Here is a 14630-nt window from a genome sequence, read left to right as displayed (position 1 = left end):
GTGAGGTAGGTGTGCATGGCCAGTCACTGGCAGGCAACATATCAAGCTGCACCAGTGATGCTACCAAGTCAGCAGGCAGAAGCAACAGTTTTGTTAAACTCAGCCAGCCGTTCCTAGGAAGCCAGCACACTTAGATCTGACAATCCACCAAGCTGTCCTGTTGAAACAAAGTAATTGGATTTAAGTCCATGTTTACAAATGACTGGCTTTTAACCTATTTTCAAGTGGGTTTGAGACATTCAAAAATCCTGGAGTTTATGCAGGTTCTTATAACTCTTTTGTTGCCAAACATGCATTGGTGGCACTATTGAGCAGTTACAGAAAAGGCTAGGAATCAGATCATTGCTGGGAACGTTTCCAGCTAGACACTTGTACTCTGCTAACTCAAGACATTTGTCTCCTTTGTGCCAAAGTAAATCCCCAGATGCAAAACTAGGTGAAAAAGCAGGCCTTCACTGATGATCACAAGCCAAAGCCATCAGGTGCAATAGTTTAATAAACTTTTAAGGACTCAGCCCAAGTTTAACAAAGCTTCCCAAAACTTCTTATGTTGTTTGTACTGACCTGAGTATAGTTATTTCAAATCTCCTTCCTCCATAGCGTTTCTTCCCCATTCTCTTTAATTTGTTCCCCAGGACAGAAGAGACATGCTGTCTCCATGATTACTGTAACTCCAAAATACAGCAGCTCATGCTGTCATTAAAAGATGCTGGATGCTGTCATAGCATCTTTACAATCTGATGAACAAGTAAAAGATCTGCAATTTTAGATTAATAACAGTCATACACAGTTACAATCCAACAGAACCAAACACTACGCAACTGCAATAGTTTCTGGCTTTTCCCAGCTGTGATCTTCCCTGAGAAGTGTAAAGTTTCCTTTAAAAAAAAAGAACAACTTTAAAAAAAAAAATAGTGTGGAAAAGGAACCACAAACGCAAAGAAAAAAAAAATCCAATTCCAACATTTTAAGCTTCAAATAAACAGTACTTCAGTGTTCCATTTGAAAGCTTTTGTCAAATCACAGCTGAAAGCTGCGATGGGAAAACCCATGTTCATACATGCGTCCGTGTTAGATGAAGTGAACTGCGAAGAGCACATATTTTTGTCCAGTCTGATTCTGACCCACCTCACCCCACCAGCATGAAGACCAAGGCTCTAAGTCAGGAGCTGATCAAAGGGCCTTCTGCCACCAGCCCTCACTTCCTTCTGTCCCCACTCCCAGCTGGGCTGATCCCCACTGCACCAGCTCCCACATGCACTGGAGGTCTGAGAGCTTCCTTGGTTCACTAACAGCAGAACACCAATGTGCTGACCCAGCAACCAAAACCTGAGATAGAGCAGCTTACAAAGCTGAAGGAGTGGACTAGAGCCACCCCAGAATAATCAGCACAAGCATACAGCTGGGAACAGGAAGGAAAGAGGGAAATGGGAGGAGTAGGGAGCTGTTAGACTCATAAAACTTCATCCCCAAAATGGTATTACTGCAAAGCCACACACACACAAAGAGTTGGCCTGAAAACTGTAATACAGGTTTCAAAGCTCAATAAAATTGCCTCTGAAACAAAGTTTTCAGAGTAGGGTTTCAGTGGGAGAAGGGAAGTAATTTCTCTAGGTTACCCTGCAAAGTCTGCCCCTCCTAGAAATGAGTTCTGAGGCTCCCCAGAGTAACCTCACTATCCCATACAGGGAATATTCAATAATACCGTAATAATATTGTAAATAGCACTTACAATAAAAGTGTGCAAACTGAACAGCTGTTGGGACATAAACCACAACTGAGAGGGCAGCCAACACTGAGGCTACCGCAAGGGAAAAGACCCAAAGCCCAAGAAGTCAGTATGCCAGCCATGACTTCCAGAAGCAGGGGAGCAAGCCGAGGGTAGCACACAAACAGGATGCTGCTAGGGCTGGATCCCCGAAGCTTTGGTATGTGCAGCATGAGACAGCGTTAACACCACTTGTGAGCAACATGAATTTATTTTGTGTACACCCTTCCAGTACAGAAAGTTATGCCTGAGCAGAAAGGAAAGTTAATTTGGCCTAGTTTAGCAAATTCTTAAAACTCTGCCAAAGCATTGTCCAGACAATACAAGACACAGCTACTGGCAAGTTCCCGCTCTCAAAAATCAGACTTTCAAAGAGTCATTTAACCTCTCTGTAGCTTTATTTATTTGCAGTATTTTTAGGTTGTAGAAAGAGCAACAGCTACATAGGTAAAGTATAAAGGCAAGAATTGTTCAGGCTTCGGGAAATCAGACTCTAGACACATCATGACAGATGTCCTGCCTTAAATAGCAGCAGTAACGTTCCAGTACTTGAGAGCCCAGCTAACACTCCAAAATAGCAGAAAGTATAAAACATTAACGAAGATGATGTGATAAATTGGTTTCAAACAAGTAGCCTGCTCTGCAAAGAAAAAAAAAAACAAAACACACTTATCACCATTAGCTCAGGTAATTTGCTACAACCCCACCTGTTGTTTGTTGTTCTTTCCTTGAAAAAGAAAAACAAGAATGTGCTGTGTAATTTGAGTTACACTCTTGATTGCGTATTCAAAAGGAACAAATTAAGGATGCAGTTCTCAGTTAAGAAAGAGGTTTACCTTAGGTGAAGTCTAAAAAACTGGTAATTTGAAATCCAGAAGCATGATTTTAAAAAAAAAAAAAAGGAAAGAAAGAAATAAAGAAAGAAAAAAGAGATTTAGTAGACCAGGTTATAACAAAAGAAACCAGCATAAAGAAAAAAAAGGGATGCTCATTATAGTCTCAGTGATGTGATACAAGTTATTTTTCAAGTCACCTGAACCTCCCAGCCTGTAGTACATGTATCACACATTAGTGATACGCAAGCCACATTGACTTTGCACGCAAGTATTGTCCAAGTGCTTGCCAAGGAGTGCACCCAAGCACACGTACGTGTGTGTGTGTGCGCGCGCATTCACGTGTGCACACTGATTGGTGCTGATCCAGGAGCCACCCAACCACCAGGACAATTTCAAGTACACCAGTTTCAGAAACTGCAACAAAGCAACTCAAAAACATTGCTATATTTAATACAGCGATCACGCTCAGTTGCTACAACTGTCACACTTAGAGACTTGAGGGAGTAAAAATAACTGAGGAACAAAGATGGTCTCCGGCTTGTAGGTAGCTGACAAGTATCCAAGCCCCAGTAGCATGCACAGTGAATACAAGTGACTGGAAACATTTGAGCAAGAGATCTGTTTATCAAAAGAGTAGCACTTCTCACAGCAGCTCTCCAGAGGCTACATCAAAAACCGAGAACATTCTGAACAACTTTAATACACAAAACTAATGACTGTTTTACAAAAGTTAGAAGTTTTCCACAATAAGAATTTGTGGTTTCCTGTGCAAGAAAGAATGCCAATTCATACCAACTTGTTCATGGAAAAAGTTTTTTTTCAGGGCTTCCTTAAGAAACTAACCTCTGTAACACCAAGATTACTTGCTTTGTTTCAGCAGAGACTAGCATGATTATAAGTTCTCATGTCAGTCTTTGCATAAGAAACATTTAATGAAGTAGCATTTGTTTTATTGGAAGGAATACTATCAGATATCTACTGTTGCATCATGAAAGTACATTCGTATGTTACTCTAGGAATTTCACAAGTAATTGTAATACTGGAAGACAGTATTTAAGGTGTTCTTTATTACATTTGGAAGGATCTTCCGTCCAGGCTGAAGTTCAGCACAAAACTACTCTGGTCCTCAGCTTCCTTCCACACACATACATGGGGCCTTTTGGGGTTTTGCTTTTGATTTCAGCAGCTTGTTGCTGGCAAGCACCTCCTGGGAGCCCAGAAAGAACATGTCCAACCAAATACTACTTTAAAGATTTCTTTTAAAAGGCTACTAGGTCAAGACTCCAAGAGTAGGTCAAATGAAACAAAACCACTGGGAACTTCTTTTTCACAGCTCCCTAGCTCCCTACTGGAAGACAGATTAGGTTCCCAAACCAGGGAATGGAAATTTATATCTCACCTGGAATGTTTCATCTGCCATCTCCCTGCCCACACAAATATCTTCAAGTTGTCTGTGGCTGTACTATCCCAGCAGGGTACGTTACACAGTGCATTTCAGACATGAAGTTTATTACAGAAGTATTAGCTGAGCATTCCTCTCTTAAACCACAAGTTTTAAGAACCTGAAATGCATACCTAGCAGTAGTTAGTTAAGCTACAGTTAACTTTTATTAATGTAAGGTCTATAAAGTTGTGTGGCTGAGTTCAGTGCTACTTAAATTCAAAGTTCTTTTTATTCAACATAATTTAATTTCAAGCTAGAAGAATTAAACTTGCATTCCATACCAGGAATCCATATAAACAGTTATTCCCACACTCCAGGCTTTTGCTTGCAGTAGGAAGCCAGAAAGACTTTGCTGCCAACCCACAAAACCAAATACAAAAATAGGTATTGGCATGCAAGGTGTAAAGTCAGGCATGCACCAAATATTATGGAGACAAGACAAACAAGTGTATTTAAGAAAAAATAAATCCTTTGCCTGTCAACTATTGGTACTCTACCATATAACAGGAAGGAAGAGGACAGGCACTGGGGACAGCATCCAGGAGAGGTTTGGTGCAATCCCAAGGTCTGGGTGTTTATATAGAGTTCTAGGGAGTCTTTACTTTCTGAGCTTTGTAAGGGTCAAGTTTTGTACAAAACTCCTTTGAAGTAATATTTGTCACAGTATATGCTTTAAACCACAAATGACAGAATATTCTAACTAGAGTAATTTAAGCCTAAAGCCAACAACGTGGTCTCATCAGGAATACATAAACTAAGCAGTCTTGTGGAGTAAGGTGGGAGAAGAAGAAATGGCTACTGTTTAGCAGTTAACACCTAAATGCCGATGAGAGTGCAGCCTCACATGAAGCACACACACAAGGCAAAGCATCTAGAACACAAGTAACTAACAGGCAACCCTAACAACAGCAGCCTAAGCAAGCCAGATCCTACTAATAGATATTACCTCATACTTTGTTTTCTTTCTGTAATTTTGTTCATTATTGCAACTTTTGCCTAGGTAAGCTTCTTTCAAACCCTTAATCTTTTCAGTGATAAAGACAATTGTGTGTAAGCAGGCTCTGGGGTGCTGTACCCATGGCTGATCAGCTATATACAGGGCAGAGTCATGAACCGCACCTGTGAGATAACAGGCACCCAAGCTTGCCAGTGTGCAGGACAACCCACGGTAACAGCTGCAATGGCCACTCTGGAGAGAAACAACTTAAATTGCCAAAGTTAGTGATAACAACTCACATCAACTTGCAGCTTGGGGAAGCAGCTCTACCTGCGGCTGCTCTATTCCTGTCTTTAAATTAATGCATACTGTAATTTTTAGTTTCAGAAAGCAGTGGAAGAGTCAGTGAAGTGAGGCAGGCAAAGCAGCACTTACCACTAGCTGTGCAAAGGAAATCATTAACAACAGCTAAAGGAAACAAAGGTTGAAGGGATTAATTCAAGTTACATTTTCAGAACTGTGATTTCCCTGCTGCTGGAAAGGCTGCTCTCCTGTGCAATCCACAAGGTCTCCTCCTTCTCCTCCGCTAAGCCTTACAGTTGTCAGCTTTCCTGGAGTTGTCTGTCTATGTAATGCCTTCCATGACTTTAAATTGGCTGGGAAGCCAATTTAAGTTTAGAGGAAACTTTAAAATAAATATTTTCCCCCGTAGGGGATGGAGCAAATCTAAGGAACATTAACAACATTGGCAAAAGAAAAAAAAAACTAAAACCCTAGCAAAAAGCTTTCTCTAATGCTCTGGTTTTATGCCTTTCCAGAATTTCCACCAACTTAGTTAAGAACAGTTTTTGGCGGTGAGGGGATAACTCTTTCTTTTTCCCCCCACTTTTTAACATGTTTAGCAATTTACTGCCATTTAAATTCCTACCACTTGACTTACCACCACCTTCCATAAGAAACAAATATTTGTTTCTCCTAAAGCCTTTAATATTTGAACAGCCCTTATTAATCAGATACTATCTTTCTCTCTCCTCTGCTGAACAAGAACAAACCAACATCTCCTTACTTTCATGCTTCTCAAATTCCACTCCTTCCATTCTCCTCTATGTCCATTCCCTAGACTCCCGCCAAAGAGGTTTATGAATTAATCAGCACCACTTAAAAAAAAAAAAAAAATTAAGATGTACTCCCTAACCTTCTCTGACAGACGTTTGTCCTCCATTCCCCACCCACCTTTTTGTGCCCTCAGTATCACACTCAGTCATCTTCCTCTATTTTTGAGGCATGGACAGTCTGCTGTTCTGGATAAGAACCCCTGTTACCTGTTTTCTGAAGAACTGTTCAGACATGTAGGTATTAAATCCAGAATACACATACATTTCTACATTTTCTGTATTAACTACACATTTTAAGCTAATATGCATGACTTTGCTCAGCTAACATAACTATCTATCTAATATGATAATTTCAAACTATAATCCTGTATTTCTGCTATGATTTCAAACAGTGATTTAGTAGTCCAACACTGAGTCTGAAAGAGTAATTTTCCAGAAGACATGAGCAAGCATCTAGCCAAAGACAGTGTTTCAATTTCTTTTAAGACTCTAGCATTAGAATGGAAAAGTTCAAACTCTCAGCTATTTGGAGATACAGAAAACAGATCCTGAAATACACTACCTTAAATCACAAGACTCTTTTTATGGTTTTCTTTTGGTTTTACAGGGCAAGGCTCTATTATTAAGCCAGAGTCATCCTCTTATTAGCATAATTTAGGTAGCGTTGATGTTTAACATAAACACAAAAGCTACAACCAGCTAAGATAGAGTAGATCTGGTGAAAGAAAAAAAAAAAAGAATAGGAAAAAAGAAATGTATCTACAGTCACCTGAAAGTTTCCTCTCTGAATAACAGGGTTTTCAGACCAGTTGCAATTAACTAGGAGCTTGGGCAGAGACAGCATTTGCTGCTATCAACAGCAATAATGCACAAGTCGTTCCCTTCCACGTTCCTTCACCATGAAATGATTCACAGAGCCAGGAAAATTAAAATTTACATTCTTCAACTACAAACTGCATTAAATAGGTTTTCAAGAAAATGCCCGATTTGTCCCCTTGTACAGGAGTATGGAATACTAGTTAATGAAACCAGCTCAAGCCTCTGAAAATCTAGCTTTATCACTATCTTGCAGCAACCAAGCATATGCTCCTATTCACTCAAACTTTCAAACTGACATTGTAGAACAGGTTAAGTGTTTAGAACAGTAACTTTAGTCATTAACAGAATTATCTCCATTTTCCAAAGGTCCTTGAATTTACTATGTTCAAAACTTTCATTGAAGTTCACCATACGAAGTTAGTCTGCCTTTTAACTTCTATCTCCAGGGAGATGGTTACGGATTTGCTGCAGCAGAAAAGAGGAGTTCAGCCACACAAAATGTTTTCCGGATGTTTCCAATCCCTTTCATGGCAGGGGCAGCAGGCTGGATGGAAAAATCCAGAAGGCAGAGCTCAGCCTATGGTCCCTCACCTGGACTGAGCACTCACTGTGGATGCAAGGCATTTCAGAGCCCCTGCTCTTTCCTCAACATCCAATCTGAGCAGCGCTGCCACAGAAATAAAACTAATTTCAAGAATCAGTAAATGAAAGGTTTGGCTGACAAGAGAACAGGGTGCCTTGTTAAACTGAGCATTGTTCAGAGAAGTGGGGAAACAAAAGAGCTGTTGACTGGCTTTAAGGGGCACTTTTTCACACCCCAGTTCTTTAGGATTAGTTACTGCCACAGGCTGTGGATGTACATATCACTACATATATGTAAACACAATTGATTTTCTTAGATTTGGCACAGATATGAAATAGAGATTTTTTTTATATATATACAATCTGTCCAACTAGTGGCAAAGAAAACTTCTGAGAACTTTCATAGAATCACAGAACGGGTTGGGTTGGAAGGGACCTCAAAGATCACCTAGTTCCAACCCCCCTGCCACGGGCAGGGACACCCTCCACTAGACCACGTTGCCCAAAGACCCATCCAACCTGGTCTTGAACACTTCCAGGGACGGGGCCTCCACAACCTCTCTGGGCAACCTGTTCCAGGGCCTCACCACTCTCACAGTAAAGAATTTCTTTCTAACATCTAATCTAAATCGACCATCCTTCAGCTTAAACCCATTACCCCTTGTCCTGTCACTACATTCCCTGACAAACAGTCCCTCACCAGCTTTCCTGTAGGCCCCTTCAGGTACTGGTAAACCACAATTAGATCTCCCTGGAGCCGCCTTTTCTCCAGGCTGAACAACCCCAACTCTCTCAGCCTGTCCTCATAGGAGAGGTGCTCCAGCCCTCCGATCAGCTTCGTGGCCCTCCTCTGGACTCTCTCCAACAGCTCCATGTCTGTCCTGTACTGGGGCCCCCAGAGCTGGACGCAGTACTCCTTTGATACAGTTAAGAACAGTCTACTTTTGTTTTAAGTCTATACAAGCCAAAGAGGGGCTCACAGCACCTAGCATTTAACAATAAGTCAATTTTATCTCCACTAATACTTAACACCAGAGAAACAAATGCAGCTACAGTTGCCTGTATTAAGCAGCTGGCAAGCTCAGAGATGGAAAAGTTGCAGAACAGCTGGGGAATGCAAGACCCTTTTGAACAGGCTGCTATGTGATCCAAAATAATGGTACATGTTTACACACAACACAATGGCAGCAACAGCCAAATGCAGGTCTGGCGAATGCACTACAGCTGCTCCTTCCCTCAGACAAGGCACAGAGAGCAGATACAAAAGAGTTCATATTCCCAAAAATATGGCTTTCATCTTAAAAGGCAGCAGTCTGATTACCAAAATAGACAGCTGGCCCTCCAACTGGACTAAATTGTACAAGATTCTGTATTAGAAGTTACCTATTAAAACATGTCTGGATTAGGGTCATAGAGCTTTCCAAACTGCTGCTACTTTACCACCATCAGTTTCCAACAATGTGTTATTTAGACCAACAGGTTGCCATCTAACACGTAAAAAACCTTCTCTCGTGACAGTATTTTCCAGCTAGCGTCAGGAAGAGAGCCATATACAAACTCTTAATATAGACACTGACTACACACAGAAGTTAGCCATCCACTTCAGAGAAAGATGTTCGGTGTGCTGAAAAGGAGACTTTGAATAAACAGGGGCTATTTTACAGCTTTTTTTACACTAGTGTTGCACATTGGTATAAAAGTAAGTTGGCACCTTAAGACACCATGTCCCACTGGTTACACCTAGACAGAGGGATAGTCATTTGCTGCTGCTTACGCAATGACTGATAGCGTGTTGCAAGGAGCACTTGCTTGTTTCACAATTGCCATCTGAAGACAACACAATTTTGTACATGACCTTGCACAAAAATTGCATCACCTTATTTCAAGTGATCTTCCCAATTTTCAAGTCTCAGAAGCACAGTATCAGTAGTACCATCTGTCTTGCTCAAGACAAACCATGATTAAATAGTGTCAACAAGCTGGCTACTTCTTTATACCATAACCATACCACTCCGAATTATGCTAGGCACCAAAACAGAGTTAGTAATGGAATGTTTCAACCCACTGCATCTTGATTAAAAATAGTATAACTCAAAAGAAACATTTTTTGACTGAGAGAAAGAGACAGCATTGAAAAATTTCCTCCTCTACTTCCTCTGCACACAGCCATTAATGTTACAATCCCAGTTAAGAGCTATTCAGAATATGATAGTTAAAACTGGACAAAGACAGCTGTCATAGCAACAATAACAGATGCAGGCACAATTTTTAACCTCCTTCACTTCTACACAGAAAAATGCCACTAACAGCCATCATAGAAAGGAGGATTTTGAAATACAGGTTGTAAGATTCTGTCGTGTAATTAATGGGACTCTGTCAATGGTAAGCACATCTCTCGGCACTTCTAAGCAACAAAATGCCATATCTGTACACTTCAATTTCAGACTTCTGATAAAGACTTTCTAGTGAAATCCATTTGTCAGTTAAGCCATATTTCTACGAAATTCCCCATATAAATGGAATAAATGTACTGAATAAAGCAGGAAAATAAGTAGAGCCTTGAACCACACCTCCAGAAAAGATGCTTCTGGTACCAAAATACTATTATGCTAAGTGTCCTTCCAACAGGCAAAGCCATAACAGGCATGTTACCTTCAAATTCTACCACCTGTAAAGGTATAGAGCACAGATTTGCTCTTCCAGCTGCACTGACACTGCATTTGGTAGTAGCAGCTGCAAGTGCTGCCATGTTGTGGCAGAGGGAGCAATGACTTGTATCCCCACGGGACCTCAATATGAGCTCTAGAGCCTAACCTGCACCAGGGGCTTTTTCTCCACAGTTTTGAACCAGTTCTGCTACACAGACTTATCCAGCTTTGAGCACATCCTACTACTCTAGTGTGTCTATAGTCTTGTTCTCAAAATAAAAAAGTAAGAATGGAAGCTTGAAACTAGTGCTGGGTGTTGGAATGAGTTATGTCATCAGTGAAGCTTAGCACAGTTCAGCAAACATGATTTTTAACAATTACAGGTTGCACTGACAGTCAACCTACATGAGCAAGTGAGACGTGAAAGATCTGGACCATCCATAAGCTGCACTGAACCTCTCCCAAATTTCTCTCCATACTTACCATAATGGATTACTCTTTCAACCAAGATCACAATAATAAATTAAACAAAACCAAACCCAAAACCAAATAAAAAACCCACAAAAAACCCTAAGGAACTCTAGTTCTTCATCAATTAGTCTCCACTAAACTAATTACTGCTTTAAAGGAGAACGTATTTATCTTAAAATTCCAATGCTGTACTTACCAGGTACAGACAAAATAAGTGTACTTGGAAATCATTCTTTGGTTCGTTCCACTCCCCTTCTTTGCAGTCAAATCATATACTGAAGTTTATTTTCAATTAAAAGACCTATCAGGGTATTTGTGTGCATCTTTCTAGGAAGTTCTTTTAAACAAGCATTTTACATGTGGATATAAACTCAGGTCTTTCATAACACAATTACCCCAGATATTTGCCAGAGAAGAACTAAGAAAAAAAATCTTTTAATAACTTATTCCTGATTGTACTATAACTGCACATGGATAAGTTTTCTTAAAAAAAAAAAATGTTAGGAGGTACACCAAAGTTTACTTGCCATAACAAAGATTTCCCTACCATGTAGATCTCCTGACAGCCATGTCCCAACAGGCTACAAATCATTTATACACATACCAAGTATTGTTCAAAGCAGACTTGCTTTAAGCAAGATTAAATACCTGTTCGGTTTGAACTGTCCCAGTGCCAGGATAAACTACACTAAACTAGTTCAGACGGTTATCCCGCTGGGCACCAATGGCCTTTGAAACTCCCAGTACCCCAGAATCTGCTGCTTCTGGGAGTTATGCCAGGAGCTGTGGGATAGCTCTCCACAGAGGACCTTACAAATTAAATATTTTAGAAGTGTGCTGGTGTTTACATGGAGCAAGGCTACAACAGTTCAGCATATGAGTCAGCATGGTTTGCATCCACACAGAGCTGAGCAGTGCAGTTGGGAACTATAAATTTTCTAGGGAAACAAAGAGCATGAAATGATTCCCCCAGGGGAATACAGTCACGCTGCACCTAGCAGGAGCTAACACTCACCTGAAGACAGGAATTTGTTCAGAACTTCACTGCTGAAAAGCCCATGATTTTCCTGTGGTAATTTCAGAAGCTCCTACAAGGAGCAGGCCAGACACCTTGGCCTGCCTGTATCAGAGAAGTTAATAATGATATCAGGGCCAGATAAACTTACAGGCATGCACATCCATGCTAGGATACAGCTCTTTAAGTCTTATAATTAACTCTCAACTCCTTTAAAGTGAAAGCTGAAGAGTATTTCCTATCAGGATAGCAAAGAAAAAATATGAATGCATCTCACTTAATACAATAACATACAACAAAGTCTTCAGACAGGTAAGCAAAGCAGAACTCAAAACAGACAAACTACTCTAGTGCATCTCACCATGCTGTTACCTACAGCATTTAAGGACCAGGCCAACATCCTTTTATTGAGGCCTCAAGAGACACAGAAAAACAGGATGACATATCAAGCCTCTGAATGTCCCACCAGGGAAGAACTTCTTGTGGCAGGAACAGCTATTAGCCCTGTATTTCAAGAGCTGAGCATATTACCACTATTCCTTCCTCTTCTCTCCACAACAGGCACCTCTGTCTCATGAACGCTTGATGCTGACCATCAAGAAACCAGGACTGTTTCTCTGAAAACACAGGCTGGACCTCTACCACTGCTGGTTACACAGGGCAGCATACAGAGCCAGAGGACAGCACATCTTCATCTCGAACTGCGCTTTCAGGTCAGTGGTAATGACACCACAATGTAGTAACACTGCATACAGTTCTGTTGTCATAAACCTCATTAGCCACGTGAATCAGTCAAGAGAGGTTTCCATTTTCAAGTGTTTTTTGCTTTCATTTTGAACACAAGAGACAAAGATAATTACAGGCTGAGAACATTTTTCAGTATGATCTAGTTTGGTTTACTCTTAAAGAAACACACTTGCTGCAATAAAAATAACCAGACTAGTTCAGAACTTTTCCCATAAGCTATCAGAGGGACTGTTCACACCCCCAGCAGAACTATGTATCTACCAGGGTAAGAGTACTATCTTACAGCACATGAGATGCTGCCTGAGCTAAGATCAGTCTATGATGACACTAACAACTGTCAAAGACCCTGAACAATATCAAAACTAAATGAATAATTTTCACTTCCTATTTACTTCCCAGGCCTGTCGCTGCTACCCCCTGCCAAGTAATAAACTTGAGTACTCTCAGTCTTCACAAGACCACTTAAGTGTCTCCTAAGAGTCATAATCCACAGTCATGTGCAGACTTTAAGAAGCATTATTAGTAAAATGGATCCAAAGGTGTCATTAAGAAGTCTGCTCTGCAGCACTGGGTGTCCATGCTCTAGGTAAATCCCTAGAAACACTGCACTCGCCCTACTAATTTTTTTTCCTATTAATCACCATACTTCATTGTTCCCCCTCCCCTCTTTCTAAACACATCATTGTTTTCTGGAGTTCGGACAACAAGTTGGGGCAAGCTGCAATCCCACTGCTGACCCATTTAAGGCAGGGAAGGTAAGTACTCAACCCCTCCAACACAACTATTGGGGTCTGGGCCACAGAGGTCCCGTGCATCAGAAAACAAGTACCCTGTTGATTTTGTCAGCCTTCCCCAGTACCCCACTGCGCCGTAACCAAGGAGCATCATAAAGTCCCTCTTTCTTTACACCATACGCTGCTGCCGCCGATGCCTTTTTTTCCAGCTGAAAGAAGAGACAGAACTCCCTCAAAAATTTCCGAGCCTCGCTGCAAAGCAGCCCTTGCTCCGAGTGCGGCAATGGGAGAGCACCCTCTGCCGCGCCTCTGGCTCACTGCTCCCGCCAGCTCCGAGATGTCCCCGCACAGCACCCCGCCGCCGTGCCCGGGCGCTCCCCGCAGCGCGCCCGGCTGCCCGCCTCCCCCGGGACGGAGGCGAAGGGCCGCGGGGCCGGTCGGGGCTTGCTGCCGCTCGGCAGCAGGTGCTCCCGCAGCCCGTGCGGGAAGCCGCGGCGGGGAGCGCAGGCAGGGCGCAAGCCCGCCCCTCATCCTCCACATGTTGCTGTGCTGAGGAGAAAGCCCGAAGCCGGGGTGACAGGGAGGGGAGGAGGGAGGAAGCGGGGAAGTTTCGTGCAGCACCTTCGCGACGGAAACCCGCTCCCCAGACGAGAGAGAAGCCCGCGGCGCCTCATCAAAAGGCGGCGGCCGTGCCCCGGGGGCAGCGCCCGCCCCGGCCCCGCGCGGGTTTCCCTCCCGCAGGGAAGGGGCGACGAGCGTGGCCTCCGCCGCCACTCACCTCACAGCCGGCGGCTCGGGGGCACCCACAGCCTCCAGCGGCCTCCGTCCGTCCGTCCGCCCGCCCGCCCGTCCCTCCGGCCGGCCGGCGAGGCGGAGTGAGGCGGGGGAAGCGGCGCGGCCCCCCGCCGCAGGGGGCCGCCTCCTCGGCGGGGCGGGGCAGCGCCCCTCGCCTCAGCGCCCGGCGGGGAGCGGACGTGCCCGACCTCGGCCGGGCGCGCGAGGAGTAGCGGCCGCGCAGGGCTACACTGCCCCACGCGGGACGGGGCGGGGCGAGACGCGCCCCTGGTGCCAGCCCCGCCCCCGCGCCCCGCGCCCCCCGCCCGGTTCACCCCGCTTCCACGCGCCTCCTGGAGGCGCTGCTCCACTCCTTAAAGGGGCCGCGCCCGGCGAAGCGGGGCGCGGGGCTGGGGCACCGCCGGTGGCCCATGTTGGCCGCTACATGAGGAGCACGCTTGGCCCGGGCGGAGCCACCTGCCGAGAGCCCCTGGCAAAGGTAACCGGCGCCGGGGTGAAGCCCTGGAGACTGAGGTAGCACCCTGGCACCAGCTCGTCTCGTCCCGCCGGGCTCCAACTGGCGGCTGTGCGGGGCCGGGGCTCGGCGAGGCCTGAGGGGAGTGTGCGGCCCTGCCTCAGACGCCATCCGCGCCGGCCTCGGGGTGCCTCTCCCCGAGCAAGCCCCGCGGGGAGTGGGGGATACCGCAGGCGAGCGCTGTGGGGTGGCGGGTACCAGGGCA

The 14630-nt window shown here is 44.0% G+C and overlaps 1 protein-coding gene across 14 annotated transcripts in view; it reads right to left on the bottom strand.

Moving 5' to 3' along the window:
* The window catches only part of SVIL (supervillin), a 143099-nt gene extending 128927 nt beyond the window's left edge, over nucleotides 1-14172 (bottom strand). For 10 of the 14 annotated variants that reach the window (XM_075746466.1, XM_075746472.1, XM_075746480.1 and 7 more), the window contains exon 1: nucleotides 13895-14114. The gene's annotated coding sequence lies outside the window, so the exon portion shown is untranslated. Of the gene's footprint in view, nucleotides 1-13894 lie in introns of all 14 variants that reach the window. The other 4 variants (XM_075746481.1, XM_075746487.1, XM_075746475.1 and 1 more) reach the window with 3 other exon arrangements.
* Nucleotides 14173-14630: the final 458 nt, after the last annotated feature.

Source organism: Balearica regulorum, chromosome 2, assembly GCF_011004875.1.
Source record: "Balearica regulorum gibbericeps isolate bBalReg1 chromosome 2, bBalReg1.pri, whole genome shotgun sequence".
Lineage (NCBI taxonomy): Eukaryota > Metazoa > Chordata > Aves > Gruiformes > Gruidae > Balearica > Balearica regulorum.
Note: the sequence above shows the minus strand (reverse complement) of the source record. Positions and strands in the feature narration are given on the sequence as shown.